This window comes from Carassius gibelio, chromosome A11 (genome assembly GCF_023724105.1).
Source record: "Carassius gibelio isolate Cgi1373 ecotype wild population from Czech Republic chromosome A11, carGib1.2-hapl.c, whole genome shotgun sequence".
Lineage (NCBI taxonomy): Eukaryota > Metazoa > Chordata > Actinopteri > Cypriniformes > Cyprinidae > Carassius > Carassius gibelio.
Window position 1 is genome coordinate 24,345,450 of NC_068381.1, and position 13,610 is coordinate 24,359,059.

General features: G+C 44.3%; 5 non-coding genes across 5 annotated transcripts; all 5 read right to left on the reverse strand.

Moving 5' to 3' along the window:
- Positions 1-4,120: 4,120 nt before the first annotated feature.
- trnae-cuc (transfer RNA glutamic acid (anticodon CUC)) lies at positions 4,121-4,192 on the reverse strand. The gene has a single exon. It is a non-coding gene; the product is annotated as a tRNA-Glu (tRNA).
- Positions 4,193-6,057: 1,865 nt separating this feature from the next.
- On the reverse strand, positions 6,058-6,129 carry trnae-cuc (transfer RNA glutamic acid (anticodon CUC)). Its single transcript has one exon. It is a non-coding gene; the product is annotated as a tRNA-Glu (tRNA).
- A 1,856-nt stretch (positions 6,130-7,985) lies between these two features.
- trnae-cuc (transfer RNA glutamic acid (anticodon CUC)) lies at positions 7,986-8,057 on the reverse strand. Its single transcript has one exon. It is a non-coding gene; the product is annotated as a tRNA-Glu (tRNA).
- Positions 8,058-9,992: 1,935 nt separating this feature from the next.
- trnae-cuc (transfer RNA glutamic acid (anticodon CUC)) lies at positions 9,993-10,064 on the reverse strand. The gene has a single exon. It is a non-coding gene; the product is annotated as a tRNA-Glu (tRNA).
- A 1,880-nt stretch (positions 10,065-11,944) lies between these two features.
- Positions 11,945-12,016, reverse strand: trnae-cuc (transfer RNA glutamic acid (anticodon CUC)). Its single transcript has one exon. It is a non-coding gene; the product is annotated as a tRNA-Glu (tRNA).
- Positions 12,017-13,610: the final 1,594 nt, after the last annotated feature.

Below are 13,610 nucleotides of genomic sequence, written 5' to 3' on the forward strand. Positions count from 1 at the left end.
ATTTACCTTTTTAATGTTGCCACAGTGGACCGATTATCTGCAGAAACGGATCGTCCAACATTGGAAGAGAACACTTCACATGATGTAAGGGTCCAGTTTATTTTTTATGTACATTTACATGTGTGTAAGCATAATCTGGGTTACATTGGATGTGCTTTCATGTGAATATTTGTATTCACTGATGCTATCAAAAGTTCCTAAATTATCTTTCATTTTAGGATTACGTTGGACCTGATAATATTGAGGGGTATGGAGCCGTGCAGGACTTGGCAGAGTTTTTGGTTAGCCTCAGAGACCACCGTCTGGCTTTGCCGGGAGAAGAGTGCATCAAGATCATCTCCCTATGGCAGGCATTGGGGGAGTATGACAAGAAAAAGACCATTTACCCACCACTTAACCAAACCAACCTAAAACAGGGACGATTCAGGGCCACTAAGAAGATTGTGGCCCCAGGTGTGGAGAGCAGCAAAAGGTATGTTACGCTTAGTAAACATAGGGTCTACACATTTTTTATATAAAATATATATAATATATCTGAAACTGGCTGAAATATCACCTAAAACCTGACACCTTCATGACTAGCTTATCTTCCTGTAGCCTGTTAAGTTCAAACTTAGCCTGATTACAACATAAATTATTAGTTGTGATTTACGTTTTATTCTGACTATATATATTAGGTTGCTAAGTATGTTACATTGCTATGAACACAGTTCCAACTGTACATTGGAATATTTAATTTAGAAGAAACAAGGCAATCATTTCTTAAATCATTAAAATCATTTTGTATCATGTTGAGTCAAATAATTTGTCTTTTACTGTACTTTAGTAAGTAGCCATGTAATAAGTGGGATAATATGCAGTCATTATTGTGAAAAAAACCTGACAGGCTGACTAACAACACCCTGTAATTATTCCACAACACAGTAGAGAACTGATTTATTGATATGACATTTCAACATCAATCTAAAAACAAAACAAAGAGAGACAACATAACTATGCGCACATATTATAAATGAACATTTAGACAACACAAAGCAAAACAGACAGCATAGGAAAGGTAAAATAAAAATAAGATCACACAATGAAAACAATCTTACATTAATAATATGTATTCTGTTGTAATTTGCAGGTGTTTCGTTGGGGCTCACAGTCCTGCACAGTGGCCTGACTGCAACCGAAGGCCATTTTCACAAGGCTCTGTGCTCTCTACCCAAACGCGGTGCGCTGTGATGGAATGAGGGTGTCCCGCTTCACTGTGGTAGCATGTGCTTACAAGCACATCCAAGATAGATATATAATATAAACGGTATGTTTATGTTTTTTATTATTATTTTGGCTAATATATGAAAAGTCCACTACAGTGGTAAAAACTATTTTTTTATTTACTTTTTTTTTTAAGCAAATATGTCATAATTGCACTACTGTGGTAAATGTTTGTCTTTGTTTACTATTAATTATTATTATTTTCTTAGTCTGATGTCAAAATTGCACTGCAAATGTTTGTTTTGGTTTTTACACTGATATGTACAAATTTTATTATTGTGGTAAACATTTTTGGTGTATACTGTACAAAATTGCATTACTGTTCTAAATGTTTTATTGGCTTTAAAATATATATGCAGATTAAAAGGGTTGTTAATATTTGCCCTCACACTATTGTTATTGTTCCTATTTGTATTCTCACAATATTTGTAAATGTATATATATTTGCACTGTTGTTATAATTTTATATAATGACTTTATATTTGCAAATAAAAAGGGTTGTTAATCTTTGCACTCACAATGTTTTTGTGCCTATTTCTCACTGTAATTGTAGTTTGCAAAAAAAAAAAACATGTTTTTAAGTATTCCAGTATTACATAACAGTAAAACACACACACAAAGAAACAGGGACTTCCAGAATAAGTCAGAACATATAATAATATAATATAATGTTATACTGTAAAAATAATATATTATACTGAAAAAAAAAGTGTCAGTAAGCGCTGCGTTATTCATGTATTTTGTTATGAAAATGCACAAAAACACAAATCATGTATTTTTGCAATGAATAGTCACGTTTTATCTGTCAAATAATTTCGGCTTTTTTTATCCAGCTGGATGCCTTTGTCCATATAAGGTATTTCCTGTAGCGTGCGTCACATAGTGGTCACAAGTTGGTGCTTCTACGAGTCCGTTTTGGAGTTAATGCGAGAGAGCGCCCTCCGGCGTCCGGTATGAATGAAACGTACATAACGTGTTTGTTTACCCTGGAAAGTTCCCAAATTAAAGTGCGGGGTACGAATTTACGTTCGATTAAATTACGGGGGATAATGATGATTACGCACGCGTGCATCAGCAGCGTCAAAATGAACACATTCCAGGAATTACATCACTGGTCGGAGCGGGCCGCGAACTCGCGTACCTGTGCGTCTTTTAGGATCTTTACCTCGACTAATGGGCGCCGGCCTTGGCGCAATGGATAACGCGTCTGACTACGGATCAGAAGATTCTAGGTTCGACTCCTGGCTGGCTCGCTCTGTGCTTGTTTTTCTCCGGCTTATTTTGTTGTTGTGTTTTTTTTCTCCAAAGTCCAAAAGAAAAGGCAACTCTCTAGGCATTCTTCTATTTTTTCCAAAAAAAGGCACATTCTGCACACCCATTCCGATGTCTAGGGGAGACACGGACATGCTTTGGTATTGCCATTCGTCTCACAAAATGCAGGCTGGTGGGCCAGTTGATTCTAGAAAGAACAATTTCATCGCTACTCTGTAACCGCTTTACTACTTTGAAGGGTGCAATGCCATGTGGTTTTGATGTCACAGGCTTGCCATTTTGAAGCCTTATCACTAATTGCCACCTGGACATTGAGAATAATTTGTAATCTGCATTAAACTGAACGAGCGAATAATCAGCAATTTTGCGGATTAAAAATTGGTCTCACTTTCATTATTAACCTCACAACATGTCAGTTTTGTACCTTGACAGACCGACGATAGGCAGTTTTTCCTCTAGATAACGGTTGCCATGTGTGTTTTCAGATGCATGACACAAGTATTTTCACCTGGACAAGACCTTAATTACCAGTTCGAGGTATAAATTCAGCAATCACAGGATTCTGGCCAAAAAACTGAACCATGTGTGAGTCAACAAACATGTCCCTTGAATGCATGCAACACTATATATTTCAGTAAACCGTCCCTTCGGATGATTCTTGTATTGCCAAATTATTATCACATTGTTACAGTCACACACCAAAAGCAACAGGCCACTACAAAACCCTGCGCCCACACTGGCCACATTTATGGAAAGTGGCCCACAAGCTTGTGGCCAGTTAAAGCTGGCCAGTTCCCATATGGTCTAGCAGTTAGGATTCCTGGTTTTCTCGTACGCAGCCAGGGGTTGACTCCAGTTTTTCCTCTAGATAAAGGTTGCCGTGTGTGTTTTCAAATGGATGACACAAGTATTTTCACTTGGACAAGAGCTTAATTACCAGTTTGAGGAATCAATTCTGCAATCACAGGAATCTGCCCAAATACACTGAACCCCCGGGTTGAGTGAAAAAACAGATTCCCTGAATGCATACAACACTATATAATTCAGAAAACCGTCCTTTTGGATAATTCTTGTTTTGCCAAATTATTATCACATTGTTACAGTCACAGAACTAAAGCAACAGGCCACTACAAGGTCCTGCACCCACGCTGACCACATGTATGGAAAGTGCGCCAGAAGCCCATGGCCAGTTTAAAGTGTCCAGATCCCATATGGTCTAGCGGTTAGGATTCCTGGTTTTCACCCAGGCGGCCCGGGTTCAACTCCCGGTATGGGAATGCATGCTCCTTTTTGCTTCCCTCCTCGCAAATCTTCCTGCACCAGAAGTGACTTTTTGGCCAGCAGTAGAGCTACAGAACCCTGATATGTCGAGGTTCTGACTAGCCCTTAGCCCCTTCGATAGCTCAGCTGGTAGAGCGGAGGACTGTAGGTTGGAGTGGTGGCCATCCTTAGGTCGCTGGTTCAACTCCGGCTCGAAGAAGGTGTTTTTTTCATGTTCCCACCAATGTTTTGGCTTGGAGCTGGCTTTCTCACAGCTGTCAGCAGAGCTTGAATTCGCAGTCCACAATTGGAAGGCAAAAGAGCTTTCCCTGACCGGGAATCGAACCCGGGCCGCGGCGGTGAGAGCGCCGAATCCTAACCACTAGACCACCAGGGAGGGATGGTGGGCTGGAGGGCTCGTGGGCTGCTGGGCTGGTGGGCTGGAGGGCTGGAGGGCTGGAGGGCTGGAGGGCTGGTAGTCTGTTCTCCTGATAACAAGGTGAGAATGAGCAGACATCAATGCTTGCCACCGTCACATCGAAAACCAACAAGTCTGTAACAATCGGGGGTCTTTACTTTTGGTGGGCCAGTGGCGCAATGGATAACGCGTCTGACTACGGAACAGAAGATTCTAGGTTCGACTCCTGGCTGGCTCGCTCTGTGCTTGTTTTTCTCCGGCTTATTTTGTTGTTGTGTTTTTTTTCTCCAAAGTCCAAAAGAAAAGGCAACTCTCTAGACATTCTTCTAGTTTTTCCAAAAAAAGGCACATTCTGCACACCCATTCCGATGTCTAGGGGAGACACGGACATGCTTTGGTGTTGCCATTTCGTCTCACAAAATGCAGGCTGGTGGGCCAGTTGATTCTAGAATGAACAATTTCATCGCTACTCTTTAACCGCTTTACTACTTTGAAGGGTGCAATGCCATGTGGTTTTGATGTCACAGGCTTGCCATTTTGAAGCCTTATCACTAATTGCCACCTGGACATTGAGAATAATTTGTAATCTGCATTAAACTGAACGAGCGAATAATCAGCATATTAAAAATTGGTCTCACTTTCATTATTAACCTCACAACATGTCAGTTTTGTACCTTGACAGACCGACGATAGGCAGTTTTTCCTCTAGATAACGGTTGCCATGTGTGTTTTCAGATGCATGACACAAGTATTTTCACCTGGACAAGACCTTAATTACCAGTTCGAGGTATAAATTCAGCAATCACAGGATTCTGGCCAAAAAACTGAACCATGTGTGAGTCAACAAACATGTCCCTTGAATGCATGCAACACTATATATTTCAGTAAACCGTCCCTTCGGATGATTCTTGTATTGCCAAATTATTATCACATTGTTACAGTCACACACCAAAAGCAACAGGCCACTACAAAACCCTGCGCCCACACTGGCCACATTTATGGAAAGTGGCCCACAAGCTTGTGGCCAGTTAAAGCTGGCCAGTTCCCATATGGTCTAGCAGTTAGGATTCCTGGTTTTCTCGTACGCAGCCAGGGGTTGACTCCAGTTTTTCCTCTAGATAAAGGTTGCCGTGTGTGTTTTCAAATGGATGACACGAGTATTTTCACTTGGACAAGAGCTTAATTACCAGTTTGAGGAATCAATTCTGCAATCACAGGAATCTGCCCAAATACACTGAACTCCCGGGTTGAGTGAAAAAACAGATTCCCTGAATGCATACAACACTATATAATTCAGAAAACCGTCCTTTTGGATAATTCTTGTTTTGCCAAATTATTATCACATTGTTACAGTCACAGAACTAAAGCAACAGGCCACTACAAGGTCCTGCGCCCACGCTGACCACATGTATGGAAAGTGCGCCAGAAGCCCATGGCCAGTTTAAAGTGTCCAAATCCCATATGGTCTAGCGGTTAGGATTCCTGGTTTTCACCCAGGCGGCCCGGGTTCAACTCCCGGTATGGGAATGCATGCTCCTTGTTGCTTCCCTCCTCAAAAATCCAGCAAATCTTCCTGCACCAGAAGTGACTTTTTGGCCAGCAGTAGAGCTACAGAACCCTGATATGTCGAGGTTCTGACTAGCCCTTAGCCCCTTCGATAGCTCAGCTGGTAGAGCGGAGGACTGTAGGTTGGAGTGTTGGCCATCCTTAGGTCGCTGGTTCAACTCCGGCTCAAAGGAGGTGTTTTTTTCATGTTCCCACCAATGTTTTGGCTTGGAGCTGGCTTTCTCACAGCTGTCAGCAGAGCTTGAATTCGCAGTCCACAATTGGAAGGCAAAAGAGCTTTCCCTGACCGGGAATCGAACCCGGGCCGCGGCGGTGAGAGCGCCGAATCCTAACCACTAGACCACCAGGGAGGGCTGGAGGGCTCGTGGGCTGCTGGGCTGGTGGGCTGGTGGGCTGGAGGGCTGGAGGGCTGGAGGGCTGGTAGTCTGTTCTCCTGATAACAAGGTGAGAATGAGCAGACATCAATGCTTGCCATCGTCACATCGAAAACCAACAAGTCTGTAACAATCGGGGGTCTTTACTTTTGGTGGGTCAGTGGCGCAATGGATAACGCATCTGACTACGGATCAGAAGATTCTAGGTTCGACTCCTGGCTGGCTCGCTCTGTGCTTGTTTTTCTCCGGCTTATTTTGTTGTTGTGTTTTTTTTCTCCAAAGTCCAAAAGAAAAGGCAACTCTCTAGGCATTCTTCTATTTTTTCCAAAAAAAGGCACATTCTGCACACCCATTCCGATGTCTAGGGGAGACACGGACATGCTTTGGTATTGCCATTCGTCTCACAAAATGCAGGCTGGTGGGCCAGTTGATTCTAGAATGAACAATTTCATCGCTACTCTGTAACCGCTTTACTACTTTGAAGGGTGCAATGCCATGTGGTTTTGATGTCACAGGCTTGCCATTTTGAAGCCTTATCACTAATTGCCACCTGGACATTGAGAATAATTTGTAATCTGCATTAAACTGAACGAGCGAATAATCAGCATATTAAAAATTGGTCTCACTTTCATTATTAACCTCACAACATGTCAGTTTTGTACCTTGACAGACCGACGATAGGCAGTTTTTCCTCTAGATAACGGTTGCCATGTGGGTTTTCAGATGCATGACACAAGTATTTTCACCTGGACAAGACCTTAATTACCAGTTCGAGGTATAAATTCAGCAATCACAGGATTCTGGCCAAAAAACTGAACCATGTGTGAGTCAACAAACATGTCCCTTGAATGCATGCAACACTATATATTTCAGTAAACCGTCCCTTCGGATGATTCTTGTATTGCCAAATTATTATCACATTGTTACAGTCACACACCAAAAGCAACAGGCCACTACAAAACCCTGCGCCCACACTGGCCACATTTATGGAAAGTGGCCCACAAGCTTGTGGCCAGTTAAAGCTGGCCAGTTCCCATATGGTCTAGCAGTTAGGATTCCTGGTTTTCTCGTACGCAGCCAGGGGTTGACTCCAGTTTTTCCTCTAGATAAAGGTTGCCGTGTGTGTTTTCAAATGGATGACACAAGTATTTTCACTTGGACAAGAGCTTAATTACCAGTTTGAGGAATCAATTCTGCAATCACAGGAATCTGCCCAAATACACTGAACCCCCGGGTTGAGTGAAAAAACAGATTCCCTGAATGCATACAACACTATATAATTCAGAAAACCGTCCTTTTGGATAATTCTTGTTTTGCCAAATTATTATCACATTGTTACAGTCACAGAACTAAAGCAACAGGCCACTACAAGGTCCTGCGCCCACGCTGACCACATGTATGGAAAGTGCGCCAGAAGCCCATGGCCAGTTTAAAGTGTCCAGATCCCATATGGTCTAGCGGTTAGGATTCCTGGTTTTCACCCAGGCGGCCCGGGTTCAACTCCCGGTATGGGAATGCATGCTCCTTTTTGCTTCCCTCCTCAAAAATCCAGCAAATCTTCCTGCACCAGAAGTGACTTTTTGGCCAGCAGTAGAGCTACAGAACCCTGATATGTCGAGGTTCTGACTAGCCCTTAGCCCCTTCGATAGCTCAGCTGGTAGAGCGGAGGACTGTAGGTTGGAGTGTTGGCCATCCTTAGGTCGCTGGTTCAACTCCGGCTCAAAGGAGGTGTTTTTTTCATGTTCCCACCAATGTTTTGGCTTGGAGCTGGCTTTCTCACAGCTGTCAGCAGAGCTTGAATTCGCAGTCCACAATTGGAAGGCAAAAGAGCTTTCCCTGACCGGGAATCGAACCCGGGCCGCGGCGGTGAGAGCGCCGAATCCTAACCACTAGACCACCAGGGAGGGCTGGAGGGCTCGTGGGCTGCTGGGCTGGTGGGCTGGTGGGCTGGAGGGCTGGAGGGCTGGAGGGCTGGTAGTCTGTTCTCCTGATAACAAGGTGAGAATGAGCAGACATCAATGCTTGCCATCGTCACATCGAAAACCAACAAGTCTGTAACAATCGGGGGTCTTTACTTTTGGTGGGTCAGTGGCGCAATGGATAACGCATCTGACTACGGATCAGAAGATTCTAGGTTCGACTCCTGGCTGGCTCGCTCTGTGCTTGTTTTTCTCCGGCTTATTTTGTTGTTGTGTTTTTTTTCTCCAAAGTCCAAAAGAAAAGGCAACTCTCTAGGCATTCTTCTATTTTTTCCAAAAAAAGGCACATTCTGCACACCCATTCCGATGTCTAGGGGAGACACGGACATGCTTTGGTATTGCCATTCGTCTCACAAAATGCAGGCTGGTGGGCCAGTTGATTCTAGAATGAACAATTTCATCGCTACTCTGTAACCGCTTTACTACTTTGAAGGGTGCAATGCCATGTGGTTTTGATGTCACAGGCTTGCCATTTTGAAGCCTTATCACTAATTGCCACCTGGACATTGAGAATAATTTGTAATCTGCATTAAACTGAACGAGCGAATAATCAGCATATTAAAAATTGGTCTCACTTTCATTATTAACCTCACAACATGTCAGTTTTGTACCTTGACAGACCGACGATAGGCAGTTTTTCCTCTAGATAACGGTTGCCATGTGGGTTTTCAGATGCATGACACAAGTATTTTCACCTGGACAAGACCTTAATTACCAGTTCGAGGTATAAATTCAGCAATCACAGGATTCTGGCCAAAAAACTGAGCCATGTGTGAGTCAACAAACATGTCCCTTGAATGCATGCAACACTATATATTTCAGTAAACCGTCCCTTCGGATGATTCTTGTATTGCCAAATTATTATCACATTGTTACAGTCACACACCAAAAGCAACAGGCCACTACAAAACCCTGCGCCCACACTGGCCACATTTATGGAAAGTGGCCCACAAGCTTGTGGCCAGTTAAAGCTGGCCAGTTCCCATATGGTCTAGCAGTTAGGATTCCTGGTTTTCTCGTACGCAGCCAGGGGTTGACTCCAGTTTTTCCTCTAGATAAAGGTTGCCGTGTGTGTTTTCAAATGGATGACACAAGTATTTTCACTTGGACAAGAGCTTAATTACCAGTTTGAGGATTCAATTCTGCAATCACAGGAATCTGCCCAAATACACTGAACCCCCGGGTTGAGTGAAAAAACAGATTCCCTGAATGCATACAACACTATATAATTCAGAAAACCGTCCTTTTGCATAATTCTTGTTTTGCCAAATTATTATCACATTGTTACAGTCACAGAACTAAAGCAACAGGCCACTACAAGGTCCTGCGCCCACGCTGACCACATGTATGGAAAGTGCGCCAGAAGCCCATGGCCAGTTTAAAGTGTCCAGATCCCATATGGTCTAGCGGTTAGGATTCCTGGTTTTCACCCAGGCGGCCCGGGTTCAACTCCCGGTATGGGAATGCATGCTCCTTTTTGCTTCCCTCCTCAAAAATCCAGCAAATCTTCCTGCACCAGAAGTGACTTTTTGGCCAGCAGTAGAGCTACAGAACCCTGATATGTCGAGGTTCTGATCCAGCAAATCTTCCTGCACCAGAAGTGACTTTTTGGCCAGCAGTAGAGCTACAGAACCCTGATATGTCGAGGTTCTGACTAGCCCTTAGCCCCTTCGATAGCTCAGCTGGTAGAGCGGAGGACTGTAGGTTGGAGTGTTGGCCATCCTTAGGTCGCTGGTTCAACTCCGGCTCGAAGGAGGTGTTTTTTTCATGTTCCCACCAATGTTTTGGCTTGGAGCTGGCTTTCTCACAGCTGTCAGCAGAGCTTGAATTCGCAGTCCACAATTGGAAGGCAAAAGAGCTTTCCCTGACCGGGAATCGAACCCGGGCCGCGGCGGTGAGAGCGCCGAATCCTAACCACTAGACCACCAGGGATGGATGGTGGGCTGGAGGGCTCGTGGGCTGGTGGGCAGGAGGGCTGGAGGGCTCGTGGGCTGGTGGGCTGGTGGGCTGGTGGGCTGGAGGGCTGGTAGTCTGTTCTCCTGATAACAAGGTGAGAATGAGCAGACATCAATGCTTGCCACCGTCACATCGAAAACCAACAAGTCTGTAACAATCGGGGGTCTTTACTAATGGTGGGCCAGTGGCGCAATGGATAACGCGTCTGACTACGGATCAGAAGATTCTAGGTTCGACTCCTGGCTGGCTTGCTCTGTGCTTGTTTTTCTCCGGCTTATTTTGTTGTTGTGTTTTTTTTCTCCAAAGTCCAAAAGAAAAGGCAACTCTCTAGGCATTCTTCTATTTTTTCCAAAAAAAGGCACATTCTGCACACCCATTCCGATGTCTAGGGGAGACACGGACATGCTTTGGTATTGCCATTCGTCTCACAAAATGCAGGCTGGTGGGCCAGTTGATTCTAGAAAGAACAATTTCATCGCTACTCTGTAACCGCTTTACTACTTTGAAGGGTGCAATGCCATGTGGTTTTGATGTCACAGGCTTGCCATTTTGAAGCCTTATCACTAATTGCCACCTGGACATTGAGAATAATTTGTAATCTGCATTAAACTGAACGAGCGAATAATCAGCATATTAAAAATTGGTCTCACTTTCATTATTAACCTCACAACATGTCAGTTTTGTACCTTGACAGACCGACGATAGGCAGTTTTTCCTCTAGATAACGGTTGCCATGTGTGTTTTCAGATGCATGACACAAGTATTTTCACCTGGACAAGACCTTAATTACCAGTTCGAGGTATAAATTCAGCAATCACAGGATTCTGGCCAAAAAACTGAACCATGTGTGAGTCAACAAACATGTCCCTTGAATGCATGCAACACTATATATTTCAGTAAACCGTCCCTTCGGATGATTCTTGTATTGCCAAATTATTATCACATTGTTACAGTCACACACCAAAAGCAACAGGCCACTACAAAACCCTGCGCCCACACTGGCCACATTTATGGAAAGTGGCCCACAAGCTTGTGGCCAGTTAAAGCTGGCCAGTTCCCATATGGTCTAGCATTTAGGATTCCTGGTTTTCTCGTACGCAGCCAGGGGTTGACTCCAGTTTTTCCTCTAGATAAAGGTTGCCGTGTGTGTTTTCAAATGGATGACACGAGTATTTTCACTTGGACAAGAGCTTAATTACCAGTTTGAGGAATCAATTCTGCAATCACAGGAATCTGCCCAAATACACTGAACCCCCGGGTTGAGTGAAAAAACAGATTCCCTGAATGCATACAACACTATATAATTCAGAAAACCGTCCTTTTGGATAATTCTTGTTTTGCCAAATTATTATCACATTGTTACAGTCACAGAACTAAAGCAACAGGCCACTACAAGGTCCTGCGCCCACGCTGACCACATGTATGGAAAGTGCGCCAGAAGCCCATGGCCAGTTTAAAGTGTCCAGATCCCATATGGTCTAGCGGTTAGGATTCCTGGTTTTCACCCAGGCGGCCCGGGTTCAACTCCCGGTATGGGAATGCATGCTCCTTTTTGCTTCCCTCCTCAAAAATCCAGCAAATCTTCCTGCACCAGAAGTGACTTTTTGGCCAGCAGTAGAGCTACAGAACCCTGATATGTCGAGGTTCTGACTAGCCCTTAGCCCCTTCGATAGCTCAGCTGGTAGAGTGGAGGACTGTAGGTTGGAGTGTTGGCCATCCTTAGGTCGCTGGTTCAACTCCGGCTCGAAGGAGGTGTTTTTTTCATGTTCCCACCAATGTTTTGGCTTGGAGCTGGCTTTCTCACAGCTGTCAGCAGAGCTTGAATTCGCAGTCCACAATTGGAAGGCAAAAGAGCTTTCCCTGACCGGGAATCGAACCCGGGCCGCGGCGGTGAGAGCGCCGAATCCTAACCACTAGACCACCAGGGAGGGATGGTGGGCTGGAGGGCTCGTGGGCTGCTGGGCTGGTGGGCTGGAGGGCTGGAGGGCTGGAGGGCTGGTAGTCTGTTCTCCTGATAACAAGGTGAGAATGAGCAGACATCAATGCTTGCCACCGTCACATCGAAAACCAACAAGTCTGTAACAATCGGGGGTCTTTACTTTTGGTGGGCCAGTGGCGCAATGGATAACGCGTCTGACTACGGAACAGAAGATTCTAGGTTCGACTCCTGGCTGGCTCGCTCTGTGCTTGTTTTTCTCCGGCTTATTTTGTTGTTGTGTTTTTTTTCTCCAAAGTCCAAAAGAAAAGGCAACTCTCTAGACATTCTTCTAGTTTTTCCAAAAAAAGGCACATTCTGCACACCCATTCCGATGTCTAGGGGAGACACGGACATGCTTTGGTGTTGCCATTTCGTCTCACAAAATGCAGGCTGGTGGGCCAGTTGATTCTAGAATGAACAATTTCATCGCTACTCTTTAACCGCTTTACTACTTTGAAGGGTGCAATGCCATGTGGTTTTGATGTCACAGGCTTGCCATTTTGAAGCCTTATCACTAATTGCCACCTGGACATTGAGAATAATTTGTAATCTGCATTAAACTGAACGAGCGAATAATCAGCATATTAAAAATTGGTCTCACTTTCATTATTAACCTCACAACATGTCAGTTTTGTACCTTGACAGACCGACGATAGGCAGTTTTTCCTCTAGATAACGGTTGCCATGTGTGTTTTCAGATGCATGACACAAGTATTTTCACCTGGACAAGACCTTAATTACCAGTTCGAGGTATAAATTCAGCAATCACAGGATTCTGGCCAAAAAACTGAACCATGTGTGAGTCAACAAACATGTCCCTTGAATGCATGCAACACTATATATTTCAGTAAACCGTCCCTTCGGATGATTCTTGTATTGCCAAATTATTATCACATTGTTACAGTCACACACCAAAAGCAACAGGCCACTACAAAACCCTGCGCCCACACTGGCCACATTTATGGAAAGTGGCCCACAAGCTTGTGGCCAGTTAAAGCTGGCCAGTTCCCATATGGTCTAGCAGTTAGGATTCCTGGTTTTCTCGTACGCAGCCAGGGGTTGACTCCAGTTTTTCCTCTAGATAAAGGTTGCCGTGTGTGTTTTCAAATGGATGACACGAGTATTTTCACTTGGACAAGAGCTTAATTACCAGTTTGAGGAATCAATTCTGCAATCACAGGAATCTGCCCAAATACACTGAACTCCCGGGTTGAGTGAAAAAACAGATTCCCTGAATGCATACAACACTATATAATTCAGAAAACCGTCCTTTTGGATAATTCTTGTTTTGCCAAATTATTATCACATTGTTACAGTCACAGAACTAAAGCAACAGGCCACTACAAGGTCCTGCGCCCACGCTGACCACATGTATGGAAAGTGCGCCAGAAGCCCATGGCCAGTTTAAAGTGTCCAAATCCCATATGGTCTAGCGGTTAGGATTCCTGGTTTTCACCCAGGCGGCCCGGGTTCAACTCCCGGTATGGGAATGCATGCTCCTTTTTGCTTCCCTCCTCAAAAATCCAGCAAATCTTCCTGCACCA